Raw genomic sequence first — 26,550 nt, 5'->3', positions numbered from 1 at the left:
ATAGTATAATCTGTCAGTTTACATATGCACTGTATAGCTTTTATAACTAGTAATGTAATACATACTATTTTAGACTGCAGCATAATAGAGACTGGAAATGTTAAAATGCTTTTTTGTTTAACTAACTCAGAAAATGGTGTAAAATAATTAGGTGATTTCCCACATTCGGGGACTATCTTATCTGAAAGACAAGATAACAGAAACAGAAACCAGTGCACCAAAACAAAGAGGAGAAGAATTTATTAACCTTTGTTGTCAGGGAGTGAAAATACAAGAGGATGGAACCACAAGAAGAAACAAAATATATTAGTTTAATCTACAAGATAGCATGAAGACAAGTCAGAGGTTAAAACCAAGCAAAACAACATCTAAACTCAAAAGAATGTTTGAATATGTATAAACTCTTATGAATATGCATGTACCCCCTGTAATGTAACAGTATATAGAGAACATCTTTTAAGTTAACCTGTGTGCTTTTGGAAAATAGCCAAGCGCCCCAGTGCTGGATTTTACCCCTTTTATCCCTAAATAAACTTTTATAAAAATTTTAAATAGTGAGCCATGTTTCTCACAGAGGTAATATAAAAGCTGGTCTTTATTCGAGGCCTCCGGGGGCAAATATGGAAAATGTTCACAAAAGCCCACCCCTATGGGAGTGCATACAGTTTTATAAGTTTAGTAAATTAGCATTATTGACAAAAAGCACCAATTAGGAGCACAAGTGGTAATGCAATTCCCCCCCAGTCCAAGCCCTTTCTAAGTCCTACCCCCTTAGATGAGACTGTACTTTGTTGATGAAAATGTGTCTCAAAGAGCTGGTTTTCGGCCTTGGTTCCTAAGGAGAACCAAGATAGGATAGGGGCTTTGAAATATATTTTGTCTTTCTGCCTATCAGGTCAGGGAAAAGTACTGGGAAGACTAGCTACAAATGCAATAATAGGCTACAGAGCTCCAAATATGTGCAAAGAATACAAAGAATATATAAAAGAAAAAAGACAAAAATCATTAGGCATCAGTTGGATGTTACAAACAGCCAAGTCCAAAGGCAGGGTCTGTGCTAACTGGACTTCCTGTCAAAGAGATTTCACAAGACAGTATTCTGGCCACATACTGGTTTAAATATACATCCTCACTTCCTTGCCACATTGAAAATTAATTCAAACATTAAAAATGACCATATAATATTGGTTTTCACATTTATGGATTAGCTTTTGCATGTTGTTATTGATCATAAGTATTTAGATATGGTACAAATTATAACTCCTTTTATCTGCTTATTAATATAACATAATCTATCAGTTTAAGTATGCACTGTATAGCTCAGAAATAGTAGTGTAATGAATATGATGTCTATGTATTGCTTATAGAAATAGTGGTGTGATGAATCTATCATATCATAGACCTTAGTAAAACATAAGATGTTAAAAGGTTTTTGTGTAACTAAGAGAACAGTGTAAAGCCATCCACGGACTGACCTTTCCAAGTGATAACAGTGACACAAGACAGAGCACCGGAGGAGACTGGGGAAGAGTTTGTTAACTCCTCTTATCAGAAAAGTGTGAAACAACAGAGATGAAACCATGGGAAGGAATAAAATGTATTGATTTTGTCAAAAATAGGTTGGAAACAGTGGTAAAATCATTGGTAATTGTTAAGCATGTACTGTTTGTTTGGTTATTATATTGTAAAAGGGGTTAAAAGGGTAGTTATAAGAAATACGGTACTCAATGTACCATATTACACACAAGTAAAGTGCACCACTCCCCAAGCAAAAGGAGCCAACCTGGACAGAACTGTAATGGGCCAATCAAGTACCTTAAAACTTCATGCAAATGAAGGATCCCAACAGAAGCCAATCCAAAGGAACAAAAAACAGTATAAAAAGGGGGCATCTGACCCAGTGAATCTGTGCCACTCCACCTGGAACATCAGGAACATCAATGCTCAAGAAAGGAAGAAGATCCAGCACCAGTGCTGCAGCATCCTCGACGGGAATGCTCATGGTCAACCCGTGGGCCCCCTAAGCTTTAGGCCTTATTATAATAAATGCTGACATCACTTTTAGTACCGGGAGTGTGTTCCCATTTATAACAGCTGAGGAATCATCTGGGATATGACCTTGCCCAACCAAGACCGGAGGACGAGATGGCTGCCTGTCTTCCCCAGCTCCACGGAGGGACCTTGCGTCGGTATCTGGAAAAAAGGCCCGAGGCACATGTGAGGCACAGAGCAGCAGCGGGAAGCTAGCCGTTAAATATCACCCATCCACGGGCAGGGGGAGGGGACAAGGGGGGTGAGTGTGTGAGTATTTGCAGAGCTTTTGAGATGGGGCTGGCAGAGCCACAGAGTGAGTGAGGACCTCCTAGTACCACGGTGTGAAAATGTATATTTTATGATTGGCTTTTAGCAAATATTAAAATGAATATTATATGTGTTATGTTAGAAAGTTATGCTGTATTAATTTCCTTAAGTAGTGTGTTAAATATAGTTTTAGGTTATAACATAATCTTAAAATAGAAACTATGCTATGTAAGATACTTTTTTTAAAGAGAGGAATGAGGTACTCGCACTGAGATAGCAGCCACAGGACATCTAAATCTTTCAGAGAAAAAGAATATATTGTTCCCTTATCAGAAGAAACTAATCTCTTCCCGCCTTGCTCAGCCCGGAAGACTCCATCAGGATTAATAGGAAGAAGTTGACACTGACCAGACAGAATCCTTTGTTTGAATGGATGTTATGCATCTTGTATGAGATGTATGAATATGCAACAGGCTATTGCTTTTAAGGGTTAATCCTCTGTTAACGTGTGTCCTTTTTCAGGCTTATTTTGCCCAGAAAGGGTACCCGGACTGTCCGTAACTCTTTGTTTTTATTGTCTCGTATTATCCTAATCCTAATTGTTCAAATTTTTATTAATCTAATTATATTACTATTTTTATAACCATGTTATTACTATTAAACTTTTACAATTTTAAAAACAAGTGATTGGTGTTGTTCAAGCACGGTTCTGGCTTTCTGGGAGGAGACCGATGGAGGGAAGCAAAAGAGGGAAGACTGAGCGAGGTGCCCCCCCACCCCTCCTTGTTCCAGCACCCAGGCAGGCCCCGTTAAAGCCTGGCAAGCCATCCCTTGAGCGTGTAGGAGGCAGTGGCTATCTCTAGGGAAGGTGTGAGTGACGCGTAAACAAGTCATTGTTCCCTGGCAGGTGGTGGGCAGTGGTGAAAGACAGTGAGTCACACGCAAATCAGGTCTAGCTCCCTGGGCATGTAGGGGGTGGTGGCGAAGTTTGAGTGACACACAGACAGCCTCACAGGTGAACTGGCACCAGAGGCAACCAGATTCAGGGTCCTTCCTGAAGGCCTGGCAGTACTGAAGCCCGGAGAGGCCGACCCCAAGGCGAGGGGGCTACAGTATTGTAGGACTTCTATAGCACCGCAGCTGCGAGGGGTAGTCGTGTGGCCCATTCCTCAGGGTACAGAGGGTGGGAAGTCCAGCTTGGGCAAGGTGCAGAGGTCTGAACCCCTGACTCTCAGGCTATCTCTAGGGAGGAGGGATAGCCAAACCTCCGGGGAGGTGGAAGGGGTAAGGCTGGGGGGCCTACAGAGATGAGTGATTCTCTGACAACAAGGGTCCGCTTTGTGTAAGTCAAACAGGTTTGCTAACATTTCCTTCCTCTGTCCAGTAAAAGAAAAGGGAAAATTTACAAGGGTGCTGAACCTAGGTCAGCGGGGAAACTTAGGGGTATCAGTACTTAAGGCTCTGGAGTACAGAAAAAAAGGTATCTTACATAGTCCAAATGGGCAAGGCAAAAGACAAAAAACTCGGCTAAGCAGAAGTCCAGAGGTATGAATGAACAGGCCTGAGGGTGTGAATGAATGTGTGTGAGCGAAAGTGTTCCTTAGATAAGAATGCCAGATAAGAGTGCCCAGAGCCACCAAAGTCTTTAGGGCAAGGAGAATTGTTGCATAAACAGAAAGAGATTAAAAGGAGAACTTCTCTCTCTTAAGTTAAAAAAGAGTAAGACAGAACATTTAAAAGGGCCGGTAACAGTAAGCAGTTTTATTTACCAGCCCGAAAGCTTATATGTGAAAAATGTGTATTTTATGATTGGCTTTTCGCAAGCATTAAAATGAATATTGTATGGGTTATGTTAGAAAGTTATGCTGTATTAATTTTCTCAAGTAGTGTGTTAAATATAGTTTTAGGTTATAACATAATCTTAAAATAGAAACTATGCTATGTAAGATATTTTTTTAAGAAAGGACTTGCTCCAGATAGAAGCCACAGGACACCTAAATCTTTCAGAGAAAGGGAATTTATTGCTCCCTTATCAGCAGAAAACGTCTTCCCACCTCGCTCAGACAGGAAGACGCCATCAGGATTAATAGGAAGAAGTTGACACTGACCAGACAGAATCCTGTGTTTGAATGGAATTTATGCATCATGTATGAGGTGTATGAATATGCAACAGGCGATTGTTTTTAAGGGTTAATCCTCTGTTAACGGGGGTCCTTTTTCGGGCTTGTGTTGCCCAGAAAAATGTACCCGGACGTCCGTATCTCTTTGTTTTTATTGCCTCATATTGTCCTAATCTCAAATGTTCAAATTTTATTACTCTAATTATATTACTATTTTTATAACCATTTTATTACTATTAAACTTTTTAAATTTCAAAAACAAGTGATTGGCGTTTTTCACATTATAGTAACTGAAAGTCACCATAGGTCACACCCACAGTGGACGAGGAGGGCAACCAAATAAAAATAATAAGAATATTCCTCCTGGAAGCCCCCTTGGTGGAATAGTGGATGACTGGAATAAGTGGGAAACCACTAAAAGGTTAGATCAAGTGAGGATGGTTTATTATTGTGTGGAACATTTGCCAAACAGGAAATTACAACAGAAATCCTTAAAGTGGCCCTGGTATGGAAGTAGAGATAAGTGGTTATGTAATTTATTATACCAGAAAATGTGTAACCAAGAAAACCCTAATTCAGAAGAAGCAGAGTATGTTACTTGCTGGGTCAAATTCTTAGAAGGAGATTCTAAGTTATACAAACTGAAAAAGGATAAAGAGCAGAAATCAGAGGAAAAGGACAAAGAAAATGAGGGAGTTATTCAAAAAAGATGGGATCCCCTTGATTATGTAGTCCCACCAACTCTTCCTCAAAACTATCAAGCCACCTCCCCACTTAACACCCAACCTCCTGCTTCTCAAAACCTACCTCTACCCCCTCCAATGATCCCTGCCTCTCCTGTCTCCTCAGGGAATCTCTATGTCATTTTCATCTCCTCCAACAACTCCACTCCCTTATATCCACCCTTTGATGCTTTTCCCCTGCTGCCTCCTACACCCACTAACCTGCAGCACGCTCCACCTGTAAGTCAGGAGACAACACGTTTCCCTGAGAAAAAACCTCTGGATATATCCTCCAACCTAACAACTGAACCCTCCCAAAATGATAACAAAGAATTAGTGAGCCAGTCAAATGACCCTTCAGATGCTGGCCCTTACTGTAATACCAGATCAAAAAGTGTTGTAAGGCCAGAGGTAAATCCAGACAGGCTATTTCCTCTGAGGGAAGTTCCACTAGTTGGGGGAGGGGGAATAGGTTTTGCAAATGCACCCCTGACAGCTTCTGAAGTAAGGACATTCAAGGAGGAGACGGTTAGTCTGGTGGAAGACTCAATAGGAATCACATAGCAAATAGATCAGATCCTGGGTACCCATATATATACCTGGGGGGAGCTGCATTCTATTATGAACATCCTCTTCTCCCCAGAGGTGATACACCTCATAACGTCAGCAGGGATAAAGATCTGAGAGAAGGAGAATTGCACCGGACCACGGGGTGAGCAAAAACTCCCTGTAGTGGACCCAAATTGGAATTCCAACCAGGAAGGGGGCAGAAGAAACATGCAAGACTACAGGACCCTAATTATAAGAGGCATAAATGAATCTTTACCCAAAAGCAGCAATACCAAATTGGCATTTGATGGGAGTCAGGAAAAGGATGAGTCCCCGGGGGCATGGCTAAATCAATTAAAACCAAATTTTCAGTTACATTCCAGCATTGATTCTGATGGACCGGAGGACCAAGTATTATTAAAAGTACAGTTTGTTACCAAAGCTTGGCCTGACATTAGACAGAAATTAGAAAAATTGGAAGACTGGCAAGAAAGGAGAATTAAAGATCTGTTAAGGGAAGGTCTGAAAATTTATCTAAGGAGACATGAGAAGAACAGAAAAAAAGCAAAAATTATGGTGGCAGTAGCAAGAGAAAGTGTAGGAGTGGTAAGAGAGGAGCCAAAAAGGAGAACAGAAAATAAAGGGAAGCTGGGTAAATGGAAAAAACCACCATTAGATGATGTGTATTGCTATTACTGTGGTGGAAAAAGGCACGTTAAGTGGTCCTGCAAAAAATTACAAATGGATGAAGCAATTAAGAATGAACAGGACACCCTGGAGAAGATTCTGAGAGGAGATGATGATTAGGGGTGTCAGGGGCTCTATGCTCTGGGGGATGAGAGCGGACACCAGATAGAGCCCCGTGTAAACTTAGAAATTGGCCCCCAGAGCAAAGAATATGAGTTTTTAGTGGACCCAGGTGCTGATCAATCCTGTGTGATGAAGCTCCCCAGAGGGGCTCAGCTAAGCAAAAATATCTGCCAAGTGTGGAGAGCAAAAGGGAAACCGTTCAGAGCCCAAGTTATAGAGAGCATAATTATAAAAGGGAATTCAAAGGAATGCAGGGCTGATTTCCTTTATATCCCAAAACTAGGTTGTAACTTATGTGGGCGGGACCTGCAAGTAAAGATGGGAATTGAAGTAGTGCCAAAGGAGGGGAGGATGGTACCCCAAATAATGTTATTAACTGAACAGGATATGGGAGAAATTAACCCAATAGTCTGGGCAGAAGGAAGAGGGCGGTTAAATATCCCACCAATTAAGATAGAAATGCAGTCAGGAATTCCCCCTGTTCGGATTAAACAATATCCCATCTCCCCTGAAGGCCAGAGAGGACTAACACCTGTGATACAGGGACTCGTGGAAGAAGGCATATTAGAACTATGCATGTCACTACATAATACACCAACTCTCGCTGTCAAAAAGGCTGATGGAACCTATCGATTGGTGCAGGATTTGAGGGAAATTAACAAACAAACAATTTCCAGATATCCAATAGTATCAAATCCATATACTCTTATTAGTCAAATTCCATGAGAACATGCATGGTTCTCAGTAACAGATTTGAAAGATGCTTTCTGGGACTGTCCGTTAGAGGTGGGGAGCAGGAATTGGTTTGCCTTCGAATGGGAAGACCCAGACTGCAAATGTAAACAACAACTTCAGTGAACCCGCCTCCCAGAGGGATTCACAGAGTCCCCTAACTTATTTGGATGAGCCTTAGAGGATCTTATAAAGTCCTTTGTACCTGGGAAAGAAATACAAATTCTACAATATGTGGATGACCTACTAATATCAGGCAAAGATCAAGAACAGGTCCAACAGGCCAGTATAAGTTTACTAAATTTCCTGGGAGAAAAAGGATTAAAAATATCAAAGAAAATACTCCCATTTGTAGAAGAAGAGGTAAAGTACCTGGGGCACCTAATTGGAAAAGGGTACAAAAAGCACAGTCCTGAAAGAGTTGTGGGGATCCTGTCAATTCCACCACCCAAAACTAAAAGAGATGTAAGAAAGCTATTAGGTCTAAAGGGCTATTGTAAATTATGGATTGATCAGTATACCCAAACTGTAAAATTTTTGTATGAAAAATTAATAAGCACAGAACCTATAGCCCAGACTCCAGAGGATGCCAAATGGTTCCAAGACTTAAAGGCTCGATTAACCAAAGCCCCAGTTTTGAGTCTGCCTAATTTAAGAAAATAATTTGATCTGTTTGTTAATGTTAATGAAGGGATAGCATATGGAGTAATAATCCAAGATTGGGGGGGGGAAGCAGGAAGCCAGTGGCTTACCTCTCAAAATTATTGTATCTGGTTGAAAGAGGGCGGCCAGCCTGTATTCAAGCTGTGGCAGCCACAGCTACCTTATTAGAAGTCACTCTAAAGCTTACATTCAATGGGAGGATTTGAGTACACACACCCCACGACTTGAGGACTGTTAAGCCAAAAAGCTCCTCAGTGGCTTATAGACAGCTGAATCCTGAGGTATGAAATTACCCTGATGAATATCGAGAATGTAGAGATTGTCACCTCAAAATGTTTAAATCCTGCTCAATTCTTAACTGGGCAACCAATGGAAAATTTAGAGCATAATTGTATAGAACTACTTGAGATACAAACAAAAGTAAGAGAAGACCTAGAAGAAGATCCCTTACCATATGGAAGGGTCTTGTATATAGATGGATCCTCTCAAACTGCAATGGGAAAAAGGGCATCAAGATATGCCATTACTGAAGCAGGGGAAATCAAAGAAAAAGGGAAATTACGCTCAAATTGGTCTGTATAAAGTTGCGAGATATATACTCTAAAGAGAGGTTTAGATTTATTAGTAGACGATATAGGGATAATCCACACAGATTCTCAATATGCCTTTGGGATAGCTCATACCTTTGGAAAAATCTGGCAAGAGAGGGGATACCTCAATTCAAAAAGGAAAAATCTGGCACATGAAAGTCTGATCAGGGAAGTAGTCAAATCCCTCAGAGAACCAAAAGAAATTGCCATAGTCCATATTAAAGGCCACCAAAAAGGGGATACCCCTGAAATCCAAGAAAAAAAAAAAAAAGCAGACCTGGCGGCCAAAGAAGCAGCCTTAAAAATGGGGGACCCAGTCATAGTCCTAAGGGTAAAAGAAGACCAGGGAAAAATAAGGGAAGAGGGGGTACCAATTTTCAATGTCAAGGAGCTAAAAGAAATAGAGAAAATGGGGGGGGTCAAAACAGAGGATGGAAAGTCGTGGCCCCCAGATAGGCAACAAATATTCAACCGAATAATAACCAGGAAAGTGATGGAAGAGATACACCGATTAACTCACTGGGGAACGCAAGGAATATGTGATCATTTCCTGACATATTACATGGGGATGGGAATATATGAAATAACCAGATCCATCTCAGAAGAATGTTTAACCTGCCCAAAAGTCATCAAAAAGGTGATGCAAAAGACCACTCTGGGAGGGGGGAAATTAGCCATAAGACCTTTCCAGAGTATTCAGGTTGATTTTACTTAACTAACTCCAGCCCTAGGGTATAAACACCTATTGGTTATAGTTGACCATCTAACCCACTGGGTTGAAGCATTCCCCACAAGAAGGGAGACAGCCCAAACTGTGACAAAAGTTCTCTTCAAAGAAATTATTCTGAGATACGGGCTAGTAAATATTATTAATTTGGACCGTGGCTCCCATTTTACATCCAGTGTTCTGCAATGAGTCATCAGGACCCTGGGAATAAAGTGGGAGTTACACACCCCTTGGCACCCTCAGAGTTCTGGGAGGGTCGAGAGGGTGAATCAAACCTTGAGAAGCATCTTAACAAAATTGGTCTTAGAAACCAAAAGGAATTGGGTCAGATGTTTACCACTAGCCCTATTACAAATAAGAACGAGAACCAGAACAGATCTAGGGGTCTCTCCTTACGAAATGTTGTTTGGGCTGCCTTTCTTGCTTACCCTATACAGCATTGGGGAACATCTGGGGGGGGGGGGAACGACAAGGCAAAAATATATAGAAACAGTAACAACAACCCTTTGTTGTAAACCTTGCCTCTGGCTCTCTTATAGCTCCTAAGATTTGCTTGATTATTTCTTTATGCATCAACCCTCGCCCCCGTGTATTAATCAACCCCCTCTCTTCCCAGATTTTTCCAAAGGTGTGAACCACTCCAAATGCGTATTTTGAGTCCGTAAAAATTGTTCCCTTTCTTCCTTTTAATTTCTGCAAAGCTCTCAAGACTGTATATAACTTGCAAGCCTGAGGTGACCAACCAGCATTTAGGGGTCCCGACTCCACGATTTCCCCTGTTTTTCCATCCACCACTGCATATCCTGACTTCCTTTTTCCTTCTATAACTCTCACTGACCCATCCACAAATCATTTTTCCCCTTCTTCTAATTCCTCCTCTTCTAGATCTGGCCTTATTTTGGTTTGTAATTCTACTATCTCAGTACAAGCGTGGGAGGGTTCTCTTGAAATTTCTCCAAACAGGAACTGTGCTGGATTTTGTGCCGTGGTTGTCCTTAATTCCAAATCATGGGAATGTGTAGCCATGATATTCTATGAAAAATCCTTTCTTAGGATTTTTCCTGTCCTGAGAAGCTGAGAGCCTCAGGAAATAAATGTAAACAATAATTATCTGCTGCTGTGGAATGCAACAGGTGCATCTTTCATTGGTCCATGTGGATTGTTTTCAATTAGTGACCAATCACAGCCACCTGTGCCAAGGCTGTGAGCAGTCACAGGATTTTGTTATTCATTCCTATTCTATTCTTGTCTTGGTAGCCTTCTGATCCTTCTTCTCTCTCTGTTCTTTTAGTATAGTTTTAATGTAGTATTTTAATAAATATATAGCATAATAAATCAGCCTTCTAATCAAAATGGAGTCAAGCCTCGTGTCCTCACACAAGGGGTTCTTCCCAAGACAAGAGGAATGGATTAAGATAGCTTCATATTTCAGAAGCCGGGCATGGGTGAGCCATTTCTCTGCTTTTTGTTGCAAAATACTCCTCACGCTATGAGGAGTATAAACGACCAAAGGTGCCCCGAAGGTTATTTTCTTAGCTTCCTCCACTAAAATTACCACTGCCACAATTGCTTGTAAGCAGGTAGGCTACCCCCTGCTCATGGGGTCTAGCAGTTTGGATACGTACCCCACAGGTTTCTTTGACCCGGCCCAATCCTCTGTTAACACTCCGTGGGCAGTATGATCACTAACGTCCACGAATAGCTGAAATGGTCTTTTAACATCCAGGAGACTCAATACCAGAGCTGCCATAAGCGTTTCCTTCAGCTCCTTGAATCTCTCCCCGTCCTGCCCTGTTCATTTTAGCTTATCTGTGGTGAGTTTTTCATAAAGAAACTTTACCTTTTCACTGTATCCCTTGATCCATTGTCTGCAGAAACATAGAAGCCCCAGCAACTGCCTAACTTCCCTCTGTGACCGTGGAGGGGGCAAGGCAATAATGCCTGCTACCCTGTCCGGATCCAGCTTCTTACCTTTAGTCAGCCAATGCCCCAGGTATTTAACTTCAGGCTCTGTAAATTGCAATTTAGATTTTGACACTTTCAATCCCTTGTCTCCTAAGAAGTTTAGGAGAGCTATAGTGTTTGCCTTTACTATCTCCTCCTGGGGACCCACCACCAATAGATCATCTACATATTGTAGTAGTTTGGTCCCTTCAACTGGTACAAATTCACTCAACACTTGCTCGAGAGCCTGGCCAAAGAGGTTCAGCAAATACACAAACCCCTGAGGCAAAGACGTCCATCTAAGCTGCTGTTTTTGGTTTGTCTCTGGATCCACCCATTGAAATGCAAAGTAGTCTCGACTCTCCCTAGCCAGTGGGCACATCCAGAAAGCATCCTTTAGGTCTATTACGCTATACCAGGTGTCCTCAGGAGAGACATTATTTAGCAATGTGTAAGGATTTGAGACCGTAGGGAATAGAGTTTTAGTCCTTTGGTTCACAGCCCTCAAATCTTGCACTAACCTGTAGCTACCGTCCGTTTTCCGCACTGCTAAGATGGGAGTGTTGTGCCTTGACATGCAAGGCTCCATCATGCCTTTTCTAATCAGATCTTCGATTACCGGTTTCAGTCCTTTCCTACCTTCCATTGGAATGGGGTACTGTTTGACCCTAATGGGATCTTCTGGTCTCTTGATTTCAATACGAAACGGTTCCATTTCCAACTTTCCCACTTCCCCTTTTGTATGCCAGACCTTGGGATTTATTCTTCCCTCATCTTCAGTGGTTAATTTATATAAACTTACCATAAGCTGAGAGTCTTGTGCAATTAGACTAATACCCAGAGTTACCATTAAATCTCTCCCAAGTAAATTATAGTCTGCCTCTTCTACTAACAGAATATTCCCTAAGCAAAATTTATTTTCAGATTCTATTATTTCCACATCCTTTATAATTGGTACCTTAAAGGGTTCCCCCTTTGCCCTGATGACCACCATAGAATCCTTGCACTTAGTGCATCCAGGTGGTAATTGCTGAACAGTGCTTCACTCAGCTCCTGAATCAACCAGGAATGTTAGCTCTTGTTTCTGGGGTCCTATCTTCAGTTTTATCAAGGGCTCTCTGGATGTTTTGGACCCCACATTAAAATGCCCTTGACACCTCTAATCCTCCTGGAAGATCTTCTCATCCTTCATCCTCTTTTTACATTCCCCCTTAAAGCGACCTTTCTGCTTGCTGTAATAGCATTTGGGGCCATCTTTCTGCCTATTTGGGAACTTTTTCTGAGAGAGATTCTGTTTCCCCTGAGATTTCTGTGCCTGAGTTGATTTCCCCACTCTTGAATCCCGCTCCTGTTTCTGAGCCTCCCTTACTGCGGCCACCAGAACCTTTGCCTGTGCCTTTTGTTTATCATTGTCCCTTCTCATGTAAACCCTCTGTGCTTCTCTGAGTAATTCCTGTAACGTCTTCTCTTGCCAGTTCTATATTTTCTCTAGCTTTCTCCTTATATCTTCCCATGACTTTGCCACAAACTGGGTTTTTAACAAAATTGCTCCCACTGGGGAGTCGGGATCTGTCCCCGAATACATCTGGAGACTTTTTCTTAGTCTCTCCAACCACTCGGTGGGTGTTTCATCTCTTCCCTGACATTCTCCTAGTGCCTTGCTTAGGTTCTGTCCCTTTGGTACCGCCCCTGGATACCCTGTATTACCATGTTCCTTAATTCTATCATCTTGCGTCTGTCTTCCTCAGTCTGTGCGTTCCATGATGGTCTCTTGTTGGGCCACTTTGCGTCACCGCTCCCCCCTGAGGGTTCCTATGCTCCCAGTCCCATATTGCAGCTAACCTTGTCATGTCCCGTTCCTCAGCGTTGAACAGGGACCTCAGTACAGCACTGATGTCGTCGTATGAGTATGTGCTGTTCCTCAGGAATTCATCCAGCCTATCTGCTACTCCCAATGGATCGTCCATTAGCTTTCCCATCTCCTTCTTAAATGCTCTCACATCTCCGGAATTGAAAGGCATGTTTATGTACCCGATGACTCCAGGAGCGGTTTGTACTTCCCTTAGCGGGAAGAGGTTGTGCTGCCCTTCCTCATTGTCTTGGTTTGAAAAGACAGGAGTCTGTGAAGGAAGGCAAAAAGCCTTCTGTGAAATGGAAAAGGTAAATCCCCTCCTTCCTAATTATCACAATTTCAGAATTAAAAGGGCTCTCAGGCAAAGATATGGGAATGGGAATAACAGTTTTTTTACTAGGAAGAAAAAAAAACCTAAATAACAATGTAATTTAACACAAGCAAAAAAAACACTGGCAGAGTGAGAAAAACCTGACACCCTGAGAAGTCAGGGTGTTGATAGTAGTCCAGCCAGATGGTGGCTGCTCCTCCTGGAGCGGCGATCTGCAGAAGGGTGTAGATCCTTTCTGAAAACGCGGCGAAGGAGCAGCTGGGCCTTGGTTCCTGATTCCTCTGAGAAATCCAGCTAAGAAGGCTGTCTGTGGTCTCAGAAATGTTTGTTTTATGGTGGCAGGGATGCTTGGCTCCTCCCTCTGGGTGGAGCATCTCTCAATGGGATGATGTAACTAATCTTACCAGCCACAGTGAGTAATTCAATAGCCCATTAGCAGGAGATTATCTTCCTGGCAGTGTCATTGTTCTTGGAAGAGATAAGAAAAACTGCCCAACCCCCAACAGATGGCAAAAAAAGAATACATGCCTATTTTACAGGCCAGGACACCATATAGCCCATTAGCAGGAGATTATCTTCCTGGCAGTGTCATTGTTCTTGAAAGAGATAAGAAAAACTGCCCAACCCCCAACAGATGGCAAAATAGAATACATGCCTACTTTACAAGCCAGGACACTCATCCTCACTATCATCAATATTTACCTTTCGGGTCCTTCGTCTCGTTGTGCTAGCTGGTGGGGAACTGCTTTCCTCGGTGGGAAAAGTGTGCCTTATGTTTTCTGCCTGTTGCGGGGGAGGAGGGAGCAGGGAATGATCCTGTGGGTGCTGCATTGCTGAAGCCTGTCCTTGTAGGAGCGGGGCTTCTAGTGGCGGTGCCTGTGGTTGCACGGGTTGGTGCCGAGGATCTGCGGGTGCGGGGAGAGGAGCTTGGCCTTGAAGGGTTGGATACAGGGATGGGAGATTATCTAAAGGCTCCCATGTTTCGCCATGGTTCATTGTGTTTTTATAGGTCCTGACTGGGAATAATTCAGTACTAGCATATTCCCATAACCTGGCGTAATCTCTTTCCTCGCTTGTTGGTCCACTTTCCTCAGACACAAATTAATCTAAAGCTTGGCATATCCTTCTTTCGAAGGTGCCACACATGGGCCAGAATAGATATTTCTTAACTTCTGCATTTGCCCATTTCTCCACACAATAGTGAATAATTTTCTCTTTAGACTTCGTCTGTCTCACAGGGCAATCTTCCCAATGTTCTAACATCCATCCTAATGGACTATTTCTTGGTATGTCAGGCAAACAATACCTCTCCTCCTTCTTCAACTTACCCTGGGTTTTTCCTTGAATCCTGCTCTTTTTCTGCCCCATTTCACAAGTTCTTCCTAAAGTTCCCTTAACGTACGCACCTTTTTTTGAGCTAAAAGGAATTCCTAAAAAACTCTCTTTACTGGTACTATGTCTAAGTCCTGATCCCCTTTTGAAAAAAATATTACCAGTCTACTAGTCTCACAGAGAACCGGTCTGTGGATTTTCGGCTGGTATTGAGCTCTCATTCTTACCTTTTCCTTTTCCTGGATCCGAGAGGTTCACCAGTTCCCTGATGCTGGAGAACGTACCTTCCCCTTTCCAATCCTGCCTGGGATCAATCCCCCGAACTCCCCGAGTTTCAGGTTTTATGTGTGAAAAGGAGTTTTTGTCCCCTTCCCCCTCGACCAACCACTTTCCTCGTGGAAGAGTGGAACTGCGATCTTGGGGTCCACACTCGCTTCGTGATAGTATCACGTCTCACACACACGCTCGATCACACCCCACTCAACCATGCAATACTTACGGTTCTTTTTCCCACGTGAATTCTTTGTGCACGTATTTTTTATGAGTGAAAAACAATTTTGCCGTGGCTTCGGAGACTTTACTCTGATTTTCCTGAGAGCTCTGGGCCCGTTTATATCCCCTTTTGATTGTGGCTCTGGCTTTTAGTTTGTGGTTCTGATTGGTTCCGCTAGGTTCCCCAATCCCGTCCGGCTGCTGAAATCGTCAGGGTGCGGCCCGGATCGAGGAGAGGGGTCCTCCAGAATCCTAAATCAGATCACGTCGGGAAAGATCACCAAGACTGTTATAGGTAAAAATCGATCCAGCCAATTTAATAAAAATAAAAATAGAATTTATTTCACAACCGATATACAGTCCTGACAGGCAACAATCAAAGGAACAGCACCGACCCCGGGATCGGAGCTGGGTGAACACCGACTCGATCTCTATCGCATCAAATCGCACACAGTTCATGAATTGGGCATGGCAGAGCCCATTTTTATACTCTTTTTCCAGCCCGAGGCAGAGTCCCTTGTCTCCTTTCAGGGTTCTCCATATTCATGTTGCTCTCTTTCTCTGGACAGCGTCAAACAAAACCCCGTCTGGGAAACAATGTATGTTCATCCTTCAGTTACCGGAATCTGGTATTCAGATGTATGTTCCTGATGGCTCCGATTATCTATATTAAGCATCTTCATGGACCATCATCTTTGGGCGTCTTCCTCATCATTCCAGAGAGAAGGACCATCTCCTGTGCCAGGCTAGGTTGTCTTTGTATGTTAATTACATTCCTCCTCCTCTGCTGCCAGCTGCAATTTTGCCATCCTTTGAAGCAACCCCCTTTGTCCCCAGCTAGTGTGCTTTTAGGATTTTCTATTTCGGATGTATTCCATACACATATATTCTCTACCAGCATGAATTACCATAATACACATAACAGAGGGAATGGCGGAATGTGTGGTGAAGAGGAAAGCGAGGATTCCCTGTGGCCGGCAGGAAGCGAGAGATTGAGGGCTTTGTGAGGGGTTTTGCAGCACTGAGCCAGCACAGACAAAGTGGGTCGGTGAGCCCACATGGGGCACCTCTGGGCTCTGGTGCAGGGACGGCGCTGTGGTTTCCTGGGTGAGCCAAGCAGCGGTAGCCAACAGCAGTTTCGGGGGAGGTGCCAGGAAGCTGAGCGGTTGCAGTGGAGGGGTCGCCCAGGAGTGGGTGTGCTGCTCCATGTGGTGTGGGGGTTCACGCAGAGGAGCCGGTCAGCTCCTGTGCCATTTGGGGCTGGAGTGGCTTTCAGGCGCAGCCAGGGGTGTGATTTCCAGAGCCAGCCCAGACTGGGCTGGGTTGCCCAGGGGTGGGTGTGGCACTCCGCGTGGTGCAGCAGCTCACACACCCCCAAGACGAAGGAAATTGGGCTGGGCCAGCTGCAGGACCAAATTTCGGCAGAGCCGAGGCGGGGGTGGGCCAGGCCAGCCGAGGAGCAGGGAACAAGGCGGAGCCACCACTCATCAAGCCGTGGGCCTGCCGAGCATTTGGGGGAAGGGGCAGGCTGGTTACTAAGAGGCACGGCATGGCAACACTTGACCTCCAATCAAGTTACAAGAAAGCAGTCGACACCAATGGACAGCAACGAAGAGTTAACAGACAGACTTTGGGAGGGGCTAGGGTTACCTGTTGTAACACCTGGGGTACAAAAGGTGAAGCAGCCATTCCGTAGATGAGCCAGCCACATGGTTACCAACCATGTGGGGGGGTGCTCCCAGCACTGTAATTTTTCCTTATTTAGTCCTTTTGTTGTAATTTCTGTTAAGGTTTAGTAAAACTTTTAAAATTTTAAAAAGTGGGAGATTGTTTCTGTCGTGGTTTGGCCGGAAATGTGTTTCTAGAAAAGTCTAAGTCCGGCCAATCAGTGGCCAAATTCAAAATTGGCATTTGATGTGGCCACTAAGGGTCTGGATACGCCTCTGAGAACACACGGGGGTTAAAAGCAGGAGATTCCCAGAGAACTTCCTCTTTGGGAATCCGGCGTGGGTGAGTAAGGTCCGACCTCTCCCCTGCCCAGCTGTGTCTGGGTGGGGGAGGGGGAGGCCATGACAGGGGGGAGGCCGGGAGCCCCAAAAGCTGCAGAGGTGGAGGAGAACATGCAGGGGTTGACAAGATTTGAGATGTCTGGGCAGCCCCCCCCCCCCCCCCCCTCCCCCCGGAGAGAGGGACAGAGATTGTGCTGGCGGCTCAGCCGGCCAGAAGCGGGGGAGGTGGCGAGAGAAGGTGCCTGGCAGCTGTGGGAGTCCTGGACAGGCAGAGGCGAAGTTTTTAACCCCTTGGTAGAGTAATAGAAACCTTGCAAATACTGCTCCTCCTGAATCAGAATGAGGAGAGAGAGATGATGGACTGCGTGTGAGGAAAACTGGAAGAGATGAGAAGAATCCTAGGTGAGAAGAGATGATGGAGTGGCCTTGAGCGGGACTCTTTCTTGTATAGCCATGGACAGACCCATACCTGGAGACTGTATTTAGGGGGAGACAATACTTTGGAGCCAAGAGTGAAGCAGTGGAGTGAACAGAGACGGCTGAGGAGGGTGTGGGATGCCCTCTGTCTCCGTGGAGGGGAAGATCTCTGTTCACGAGCCCCTCGGCCCCAGGGGGTAAATTTGGGGGGGGACTGGTGTCCCAAAGTTGAGAGACTGCTGCTTTTGGAACTGGGTGGAGCATCCTTAAACAAGATACCCTAAAAGCAGTCCTGGCCTGTGTCCAGTGGTGAGAGCACTGGACATGGGGGGGAAGCCTATGGTGCAAGGGAGGACTTCTCTCTCCCCGATGGATTTGAGGGTGGATTATTTGAAAAGATGATGATGGACTGAAAGCTGATTACCTGAAAGGTGGGAATCTATGGTGTTATCTCATTCTGTGGAGAAAAGGGAGGGGGGAGGAGGAATGTATTTGGAAAGTTTTTATTCTTTGCTCTGTGTGTGTGTGTTCCTTTATGGATATTGTTATTAATAAAATGTTGTGTTTTTCCCTCCATCCCCGAATGGGAGCCTGTTTTGTTCTGTTCCCGGGTAACATCTCACAGCAACTCTTTTAGAAATATACTCTTCATGGAGGCCCTGGCATTGTGCTAGGGTCAAACCATGACATTTTTGGTTCCCTGGACCGGGAAATCGAGAGTTTTAAGTGATGAGATGAAAGCTGCGAGATGGACCAAGGGGAATAAGAGCAAAGCACGTATTGGGTAATAAATAGGTTGATGATAAAATCTGGGGATGGAGGTTTGGTGTATGTCATTGTTGTATGTCGAAGTATGTTGAATGTAATTTTAGTAATATTTTAGAATGAAATGTGTGTTCTCAGAGGCGAGAGGTGGAATGTCGTGGTTTGGCCGGAAATGTGTTTCTAGAAAAGTCTAAGTCCGGCCAATCAGTGGCCAAATTCAAAATTGGCATTTGATGTGGCCACTAAGGGTCTGGATACGCCTCTGAGAACACACGGGGGTTAAAAGCAGGAGATTCCCAGAGAACTTCCTCTTTGGGAATCCGGCGTGGGTGAGTAAGGTCCGACCTCTCCCCTGCCCAGCTGTGTCTGGGTGGGGGAGGGGGAGGCCATGACAGGGGGGAGGCCGGGAGCCCCAAAAGCTGCAGAGGTGGAGGAGAACATGCAGGGGTTGACAAGATTTGAGATGTCTGGGCAGCCCCCCCCCCCCCCCCCCTCCCCCCGGAGAGAGGGACAGAGATTGTGCTGGCGGCTCAGCCGGCCAGAAGCGGGGGAGGTGGCGAGAGAAGGTGCCCGGCAGCTGTGGGAGTCCTGGACAGGCAGAGGCGAAGTTTTTAACCCCTTGGTAGAGTAATAGAAACCTTGCAAATACTGCTCCTCCTGAATCAGAATGAGGAGAGAGAGATGATGGACTGCGTGTGAGGAAAACTGGAAGAGATGAGAAGAATCCTAGGTGAGAAGAGATGATGGAGTGGCCTTGAGCGGGACTCTTTCTTGTATAGCCATGGACAGACCCATACCTGGAGACTGTATTTAGGGGGAGACAATACTTTGGAGCCAAGAGTGAAGCAGTGGAGTGAACAGAGACGGCTGAGGAGGGTGTGGGATGCCCTCTGTCTCCGTGGAGGGGAAGATCTCTGTTCACGAGCCCCTCGGCCCCAGGGGGTAAATTTGGGGGGGGACTGGTGTCCCAAAGTTGAGAGACTGCTGCTTTTGGAACTGGGTGGAGCATCCTTAAACAAGATACCCTAAAAGCAGTCCTGGCCTGTGTCCAGTGGTGAGAGCACTGGACATGGGGGGGAAGCCTATGGTGCAAGGGAGGACTTCTCTCTCCCCGATGGATTTGAGGGTGGATTATTTGAAAAGATGATGATGGACTGAAAGCTGATTACCTGAAAGGTGGGAATCTATGGTGTTATCTCATTCTGTGGAGAAAAGGGAGGGGGGAGGAGGAATGTATTTGGAAAGTTTTTATTCTTTGCTCTGTGTGTGTGTGTTCCTTTATGGATATTGTTATTAATAAAATGTTGTGTTTTTCCCTCCATCCCCGAATGGGAGCCTGTTTTGTTCTGTTCCCGGGTAACATCTCACAGCAACTCTTTTAGAAATATACTCTTCATGGAGGCCCTGGCATTGTGCTAGGATCAAACCATGACATTTTCTCACACAGAGGTCCCTGGATTATAGGCAAGGCTTTTACTTTGCAGAAGAGGTAAAGCTTTCTTTCTTTCTTTTTCTTTTTCTTTCTCTCTTCTCTTCTCTTCTCTTCTCTTCTCTTCTCTTCTCTTCTCTTCTCTTCTCTTCTCTTCTCTTCTCTTCTCTTCTCTTCTCTTCTCTTCCTCTTCCTCTTCCTCTTCCTCTCTCCCCTTTCCTTCTCTTGCCTCCTATCTTGTTTCTTTTTTCCCTCCTTTCCTTTTCCCTTCTTAGGAAGGTGGGCCTTGGTGGGAGAGCTTTTAGTTAGCTGATTGGGGAAGGTGGGCTCTGTTGCGGGAAGACTTGTGATCTGCTGGTCAGGATGGGATCATGGGCGAGTAGCGAATCTCCAAAGGAAGAAGCAGAGATTGAGGAGGTACCAATGGGCATACCCCCAGATAGTCCACTGGGAAGGAAATTACCCCAGTGGAAATATGACCCCAACACCAGAGACATGGATGAGAGCAAAATGGTTCAGTACTGCGTGGTGGAATGGACCAGAAGGGAAATTAGGAGTGGTCATGTATACTAACCGAGATATGGATCAGACAAGGGATAGATATGTCAGGCATTAAACATGTATGTAAGAGCTAAGAAATCATTCAATCAGGAAGAGAGTGAGTACGCTGCTTGCTGGGAAGGGGGAAACCGCACCCTCGAAGGTGAGCATGTTTAAGGCAGCAGAACATAAATAATGGGACCCATTAGACCACTTACCCCCACCTCCAGTAGTTTCAACTGCACCTCCCCTACCCCCTGATGGGCCTAGCCAGAACACCAGAAACAGAGTAGCACAACGAGAGGAATGCAGATCAGAGGATGGAAGTCAAGCACCGAGATTGTACCCCCCGAGGGAAGTACCACTGGGTGGGGTGCAGGGAGGAATTGGATTTGTAACTGTATCTCTCAGTTCCTCTGATGTGAGAACGTTTAAAAAGGAATTAAAAGGACTATTAGAGGACCCCATTGGGTTAGCGGACCAGTTAGACCAGTTTCTGGGGCCCAATATTTACACATGGGAAGAAATGCAATCAATAATGACTATGTTGTTCACACGAAAGGAAAGACAGATGATCCAGGCAGCTGGGATACGGATATGGGAAAGAGAACATGTGCAAGGACCTCCTGGGGATCTGAAAATGCCCACAGTGCACCCCAATTGGGACCACAACAGCATGGGGAGGAGGCAAGATATGGAGGGATATAGAAGATTGATTATAAAAGGTATCAAAGAGGCAGCTCCATGTAGTCAAAATGCACGTAAGGCTTTTGATGAGCAGCAAAAGAGAGAAGAAACCCCAACAGGGTGGTTAGAAAGATTGAGGAAAAATATGAGGCAATATTCAGGGGTTGACTCCGACACAGTGGCTGGACAGATCTTACTAAAGATAAACACCTGACCAGATATATGGAGAAAGTTAGAAAAATTAGATAGTTGGCAAAAAGGAGGTTAGAGGATCTTTTAAGGGAGGCACAGAAGGTGTATGTAAAGAGGGACGAAGAGAAGGCCAAGGCAAAAGCCAAGGTAATGGCAACTGCCATTAGGGAAGGAAACCAGCACGCAAAGAACTACCCAGGTAAGGGAGGGGGACTCCGAATGCGAGAAGATAGACGGAGGGAGGATACAACCCCCTCTGACTGTACACAAAAAGGAGAGTTCGGGAGACGGAGGAACCCTAGGACCTGTTTGCTTTTACTGTAAAGAGAATGGGCATATCAGAAAGAAATGCCCCCAGAGGGAAAAGGACCTGAGGGTCTATAAAACTGAGCAGGAAGGAGAGGTGGAAGATGTGGGGTGTGTCCTGGTTCAGGGCAAATTTGGGAGAGATCCCCCAAAGGGGCTCCTCTAGAAAAGCAGATTCAATTGGCCCCTCCCCCTAACCGGTTCGGGAGAAAATACCTCCTTGGAGAAAAGTGGAAAAAAACCTGTTTATTAAACTATAAACCTTCTTGCTGCTCCAAAAGAGATGACAAACTCAGAAAAAATCTCCTCCCTGGGTTGCAGCTTGGCTCACTCAGTCTCTTATCAGTCCCTCCGGTGCTGGAAATGCTGAGGCCCAGGCCCGGCCCGGTGGGCCACAGGTGCGAGCTGCCAGTGCTTTTCTGGGTGTTCAGTCCAGAGCAGGTTTAAACAGGTCCAAGAAAAAGAAAACCCCACAGTTCAGGGAACTTCTTTTCCTCAGCTAGCTAAAACTAACCAAAACAAAGTAGAGCTCTGTCACGCTGTCTGTCCATCCACAGACAACAGTCCAGGAGCAGGAATGTGGAAGAGTGAGTGCAGTGTCTGAAAACAAGCTGCGCTCTTCTTCTTTCCCCCCTTCACTCTCTGGAACAAGTCTTAAAGGTGTAAAACTTATTATTCAGCATAAACAGAACAAGATGATTTGGGATAAAACCATCATATAGTCAACCCAGGACAGGGTGTCAGGGGCTCTACCTCCTAGAGACAGAATACCATTTGGAGCCCTTAATAACTTTAAAAATAGGCCCCCAGGAGGAAGAATTTGAATTCTCAGTAGACACGGGGGCTGAAGGAACTTGTGTTTGTAGAATCCCAAAGGGGTGCAAAAAGGGTCAAGATACCATGCAAGTAGTATGTGCAAAAGGGGAGGGGTTCAAGGTCTCAGTTATAAAGGAAAGTAAAGTTTGAAGGGGCAAATAAAATAGGAATTGGGGATGTTCTATTATTTCCAGAAGCAGGATGCAATCTATTAGGGCAAAATTTACACGTGCAGTTAGACATTGGAGTGCTCCCAGAGGAAGGAAAAATGGTGGTTAAGCTTCTCCAATTAAGTGAAGAGGATGAGGACAAAATTCATGAGATGGTGCGGGCAGAAACAAAAAATTGAGGTAAATTGAACATGAAACCTATAGTAATAAAAATAGTTGATGAGAGTCATCCAGTTCGGGTACGACAATACCTACTCTCCCTGGAAGGTGAGACGAGGACTGCAGCCGGTGATCCAGGACCTACTTGAGTAGGGGACTTTAGAACCATGTATGTCCCCCCATAATACACCCATATAACCAGTAAAGAAGTCAGATGGGTCTTACAGCCTAGTCCAAGATTTAAGAGAAGTAAACAAAAGACCAGTGAATTGGTACCCAGTAGTGCCTAACCCCTATACACTACTGAGTAATGTCCCCCCAGCACACCAGTGGTTTATTGTGATAGACCTAAAAGATGCTTTTTGGGCGTGTCCACTGGCAGAGAAAAGTAGGGATATATTTGCCTTTGAATGGGAGGACCCCAATTCCAGGAGGAAGCAACAGCTTCGGTGGACTAGGTTACCCCAAGGGTTTCCCAAATCCCCAAACCTATTCACTCAAGCCCTGGGAGAAGTACTACAACACTTCTCTATCAAACCTGAGATAAAGCTTCATCCAATATGTAGATGATTTGCTTCTCTCAGGATGGGAAGAAAATTAAGTTCAGGAATCCACCATGGCATTGTTAAATTTTCTGGGGAACCAAGGACTTTGAGTATGAAAAGGGAAACTCCAATTTGTAGAGTGTGAAGTAAAATATCTAGGACATGTGATTTGTCAAGGCAGCCAGTGACTGAACCCTGAGAAAGTTGTGGGGATAGTCTCACTCCCATGGCCAAAAACTAAGAGGGAGGTGTGGATGTGACAGCCTGGTCAGAGAGCGAGAAAACGAGATTAGTTTTCTCACAGTGGACTTGTGAGATTTTTTAGGGAGTTGTAGAGAAACAATGATAACTCGTTATTATAAACAACCTGCAGGTGGTGTTTTCCTACTCTGTTTTTCTGTTCTTCTCAAGAACTCTTTGTGAGAAAAGTGTTTTTGTTAATTAGCCAATCTAGTAGAATGTATCGGAACTTTCTATAAAAAGAGTTTTTTGCATTAAAGTGCTGTTGTGAAAATCAGCCTTCTTGGAGTCCGTGCCGCTTTCTTACTCAATAGTGACAGGGAGGTTAGAAGGTTTCTAGGCTTGTTGGGATATTGTAGGCTATGGATTGAAGGATACACGCAGACCATCAGGTTCTTGTATGAAAAGTAAATAGAAGAGATTAGGTGGGAAGAAGACGATGAGCAAAAGTTTGAAGCTTTAAAGCAAAAATTAGTCAGTGCACTAGCACTGAGTCTTCCTGACTTAGACAAACCCTTCTATCTGTTTGTAGCTATAGAAATAAGGGGTAGCTCATGGAGTACTAGCCCAGGACTGGGGAGGATCCAGGAAACTGGTGGCCTATTTATCAAAACTGCTAGACCCTGTCACCCGGGGGTGGCCAACCTGCATTCAGGCAGTGGCAGCCACTGCCATACTCATGGAGGAAAGCAAAAAATTAACCTTTGGGGGAAAATTGAAAATATATAACCGGCACTCAGAAGTATCCTAAGCCAAAAGGCTGAGAAATAGCTCACTGATTCCCAAGTGCTAAAGTATGAAGCCATCTTAATAAATAGTGATTTAGAGCTAATCATGAGTAACCACTTCAACCCTGCCCAGTTTTTATATGGAGAACCAGGTGAGGAAATAATACATAATTGCCTAGAAGTTATAAACTATCAAACTAGAGTAAGAGAGGATGTAACGGAGCAACCACTCCAAGGAGGGAAACAATTGTAGATTGATGGATCTTCACGGGTATTCCAGGGGCACCAGCTATTGGGGTACGCTATAGTGGATAAAGGGTTAGTAGCCATAGAAAAGGGAAAGTTACCTTCCAGCTGGTCAGCCCAAGCATGTGAGTTGCATGCCCTTAAACGAGCTCTGGAAATATTAGCACAGAAAAGGGGAACAATATATACAGACTCAAAATATGCTTTTAGAGTAGTGCATACCTTTGGAAAAAATTGGGAAGAGAGGAGGCTATTAAATTCAAAGGGAAAGGGACTGATTCATGAAAAAAACTTGTTTTAGAAACCTTACAATTACAAGAAGTAGCAGTGGTATATGTTAAAAGACATCAAAAAAAGGCAACTCAAGAGGTGCGAGGGAACAATTTTGCCAATTTCGAAGCTAAAAATGCAGCTGAATTAGGGACAGAAAAACTAATGATGGTGTTAACCCCCATGAGAGAAATGCAAGAAGTCACGGTGTTTAGTGGGAGAGAAGAGGAAGAACTCCTTAAAATAGGAGCCAAGAAAGATAATGAAGGGAGGTGGAGATTAGCAGATGGGAGGCAAATATTGAATAAACCCCTTGCCAAGAAAATGCTGGAAGGCATACATGGGACGACACATTGGGTTACACAAGCGCTAAGTGATAAATTTCTAAGGGACTGGAGCTGCATGGGAATTTCTGGGATAGCTAAGCAGGTGACTGAACGGTGTGTGATAAGTCAATAAGTAAATAAGAAGGTCATGAGGAAACCACCCAGAGGAGGGCAAGAACTAGCCTTAAGGCCCTTTCAAAACATCCAAGTAGACTTTGCTGAGCTTCCCCAGGTACAATGGTGGAAGTTTTTGCTAGTGATAGTAGATCACTTGACTCATTGGGTAGACGTGGTACCCACTGTGAAAGCCAATGCCAATGTTGTGAGTAAAACACTCCTAGAATCAATCATTCCCAAATATGGGATGGTAAGCAGGATTGATTCAGACCAGGGAACTCATTTGACATCTAAGATACTGCAGAAAGTTGTTCAAGCCCTGGGAGTAAAATGGGAATTACACACTCCATGGCATCCATAGAGTTCCGCTTGGGTTGAGAGAATGAATCAAACTTTTAAAAGAGCTCTAGTTAAGCTAATGATTGAAACCCAAATGTCATGGATAAAATGTCTCCCTTTAGCCTTATTAAGAATTAGAACCCAACCCCGGTCAGATCTGGGGGTGTCACCCCATGAAATGATGTTTGGGTTACCCTTCCCGACCTTACCCCAGAAGGTTGCCACCTATGAGGAAGGGGAAACCAATGCCAAGAAGTATGTTATGTCTATAGCACAAACCTTAGAAGGGCTAAGACATAAAGGGGCAATTCCTCAAACTACCACCCTGGATTTCAGAATCCACAATATTAATCCCGGGAATTGGGTGATGATCAAGTCATGGAGAGATCAGCCTCTAACTCCTCAGTGGGAAGGTCCCTTTCAAGTACTGCTCACCACCGAATCAGCCGTGCAAACTGCAGAGCAGGGATGGACTCATGCCAACAGAGTTAAAGGCCCAGTAGAAGAACCCTGACGCCCTGCCCCGGTCACAGGAGGAGGGGGTGGCACCAGTTGCCGGTGAGCTCCGATCCCCTTTCCCTTTGGCGTGCGTCAGGAGCGGCCGCTCCCTGCCTCAGCCACCGGCAGGCAGAGGGTAGAGGTTGACCACAAGCTAAGGTCCCGTACCAACAGAAGCGGCCAATAAGTGTGGACCCACGTTGAAGAATCGAGGTAAAGGAAAGAAGGAAGGACCCCTTGCTTGCATCTCCGAATTGTCTTTATTCTTCCCCGTGATGGGAGCGGCACAAGTGCCGCAGCGTCGCAGCGCGAAGGGGGGGCAGAGACAAAAAGGTGCGAAACAGAGAAAAACGGCAGCTTTTAAGAGGGGGCTGTCTCTCGGGATGAGACAGCCTAACAACAAATCAAGGGCTAGATAGGAGGGGTATGGGGGGATATACGTAAACATAAAGCCAATAGGGAAGGGGAAGGGAAGGGTGCATACCAATGAGTGAAGGGAAATATCGTAACTGACAACAAAGCTTCTAGATAAATGGGTGTAGCAAATAACGACAGACAAGCTGCAGGGGCAGGATTTGGAGGATGA

This window comes from Passer domesticus, chromosome W (assembly GCF_036417665.1).
Source record: "Passer domesticus isolate bPasDom1 chromosome W, bPasDom1.hap1, whole genome shotgun sequence".
Classification (NCBI taxonomy): Eukaryota; Metazoa; Chordata; class Aves; order Passeriformes; family Passeridae; genus Passer; species Passer domesticus.
The sequence above is the reverse complement of the archived record's forward strand: the minus strand, read 5'-3'. Positions refer to the sequence as shown.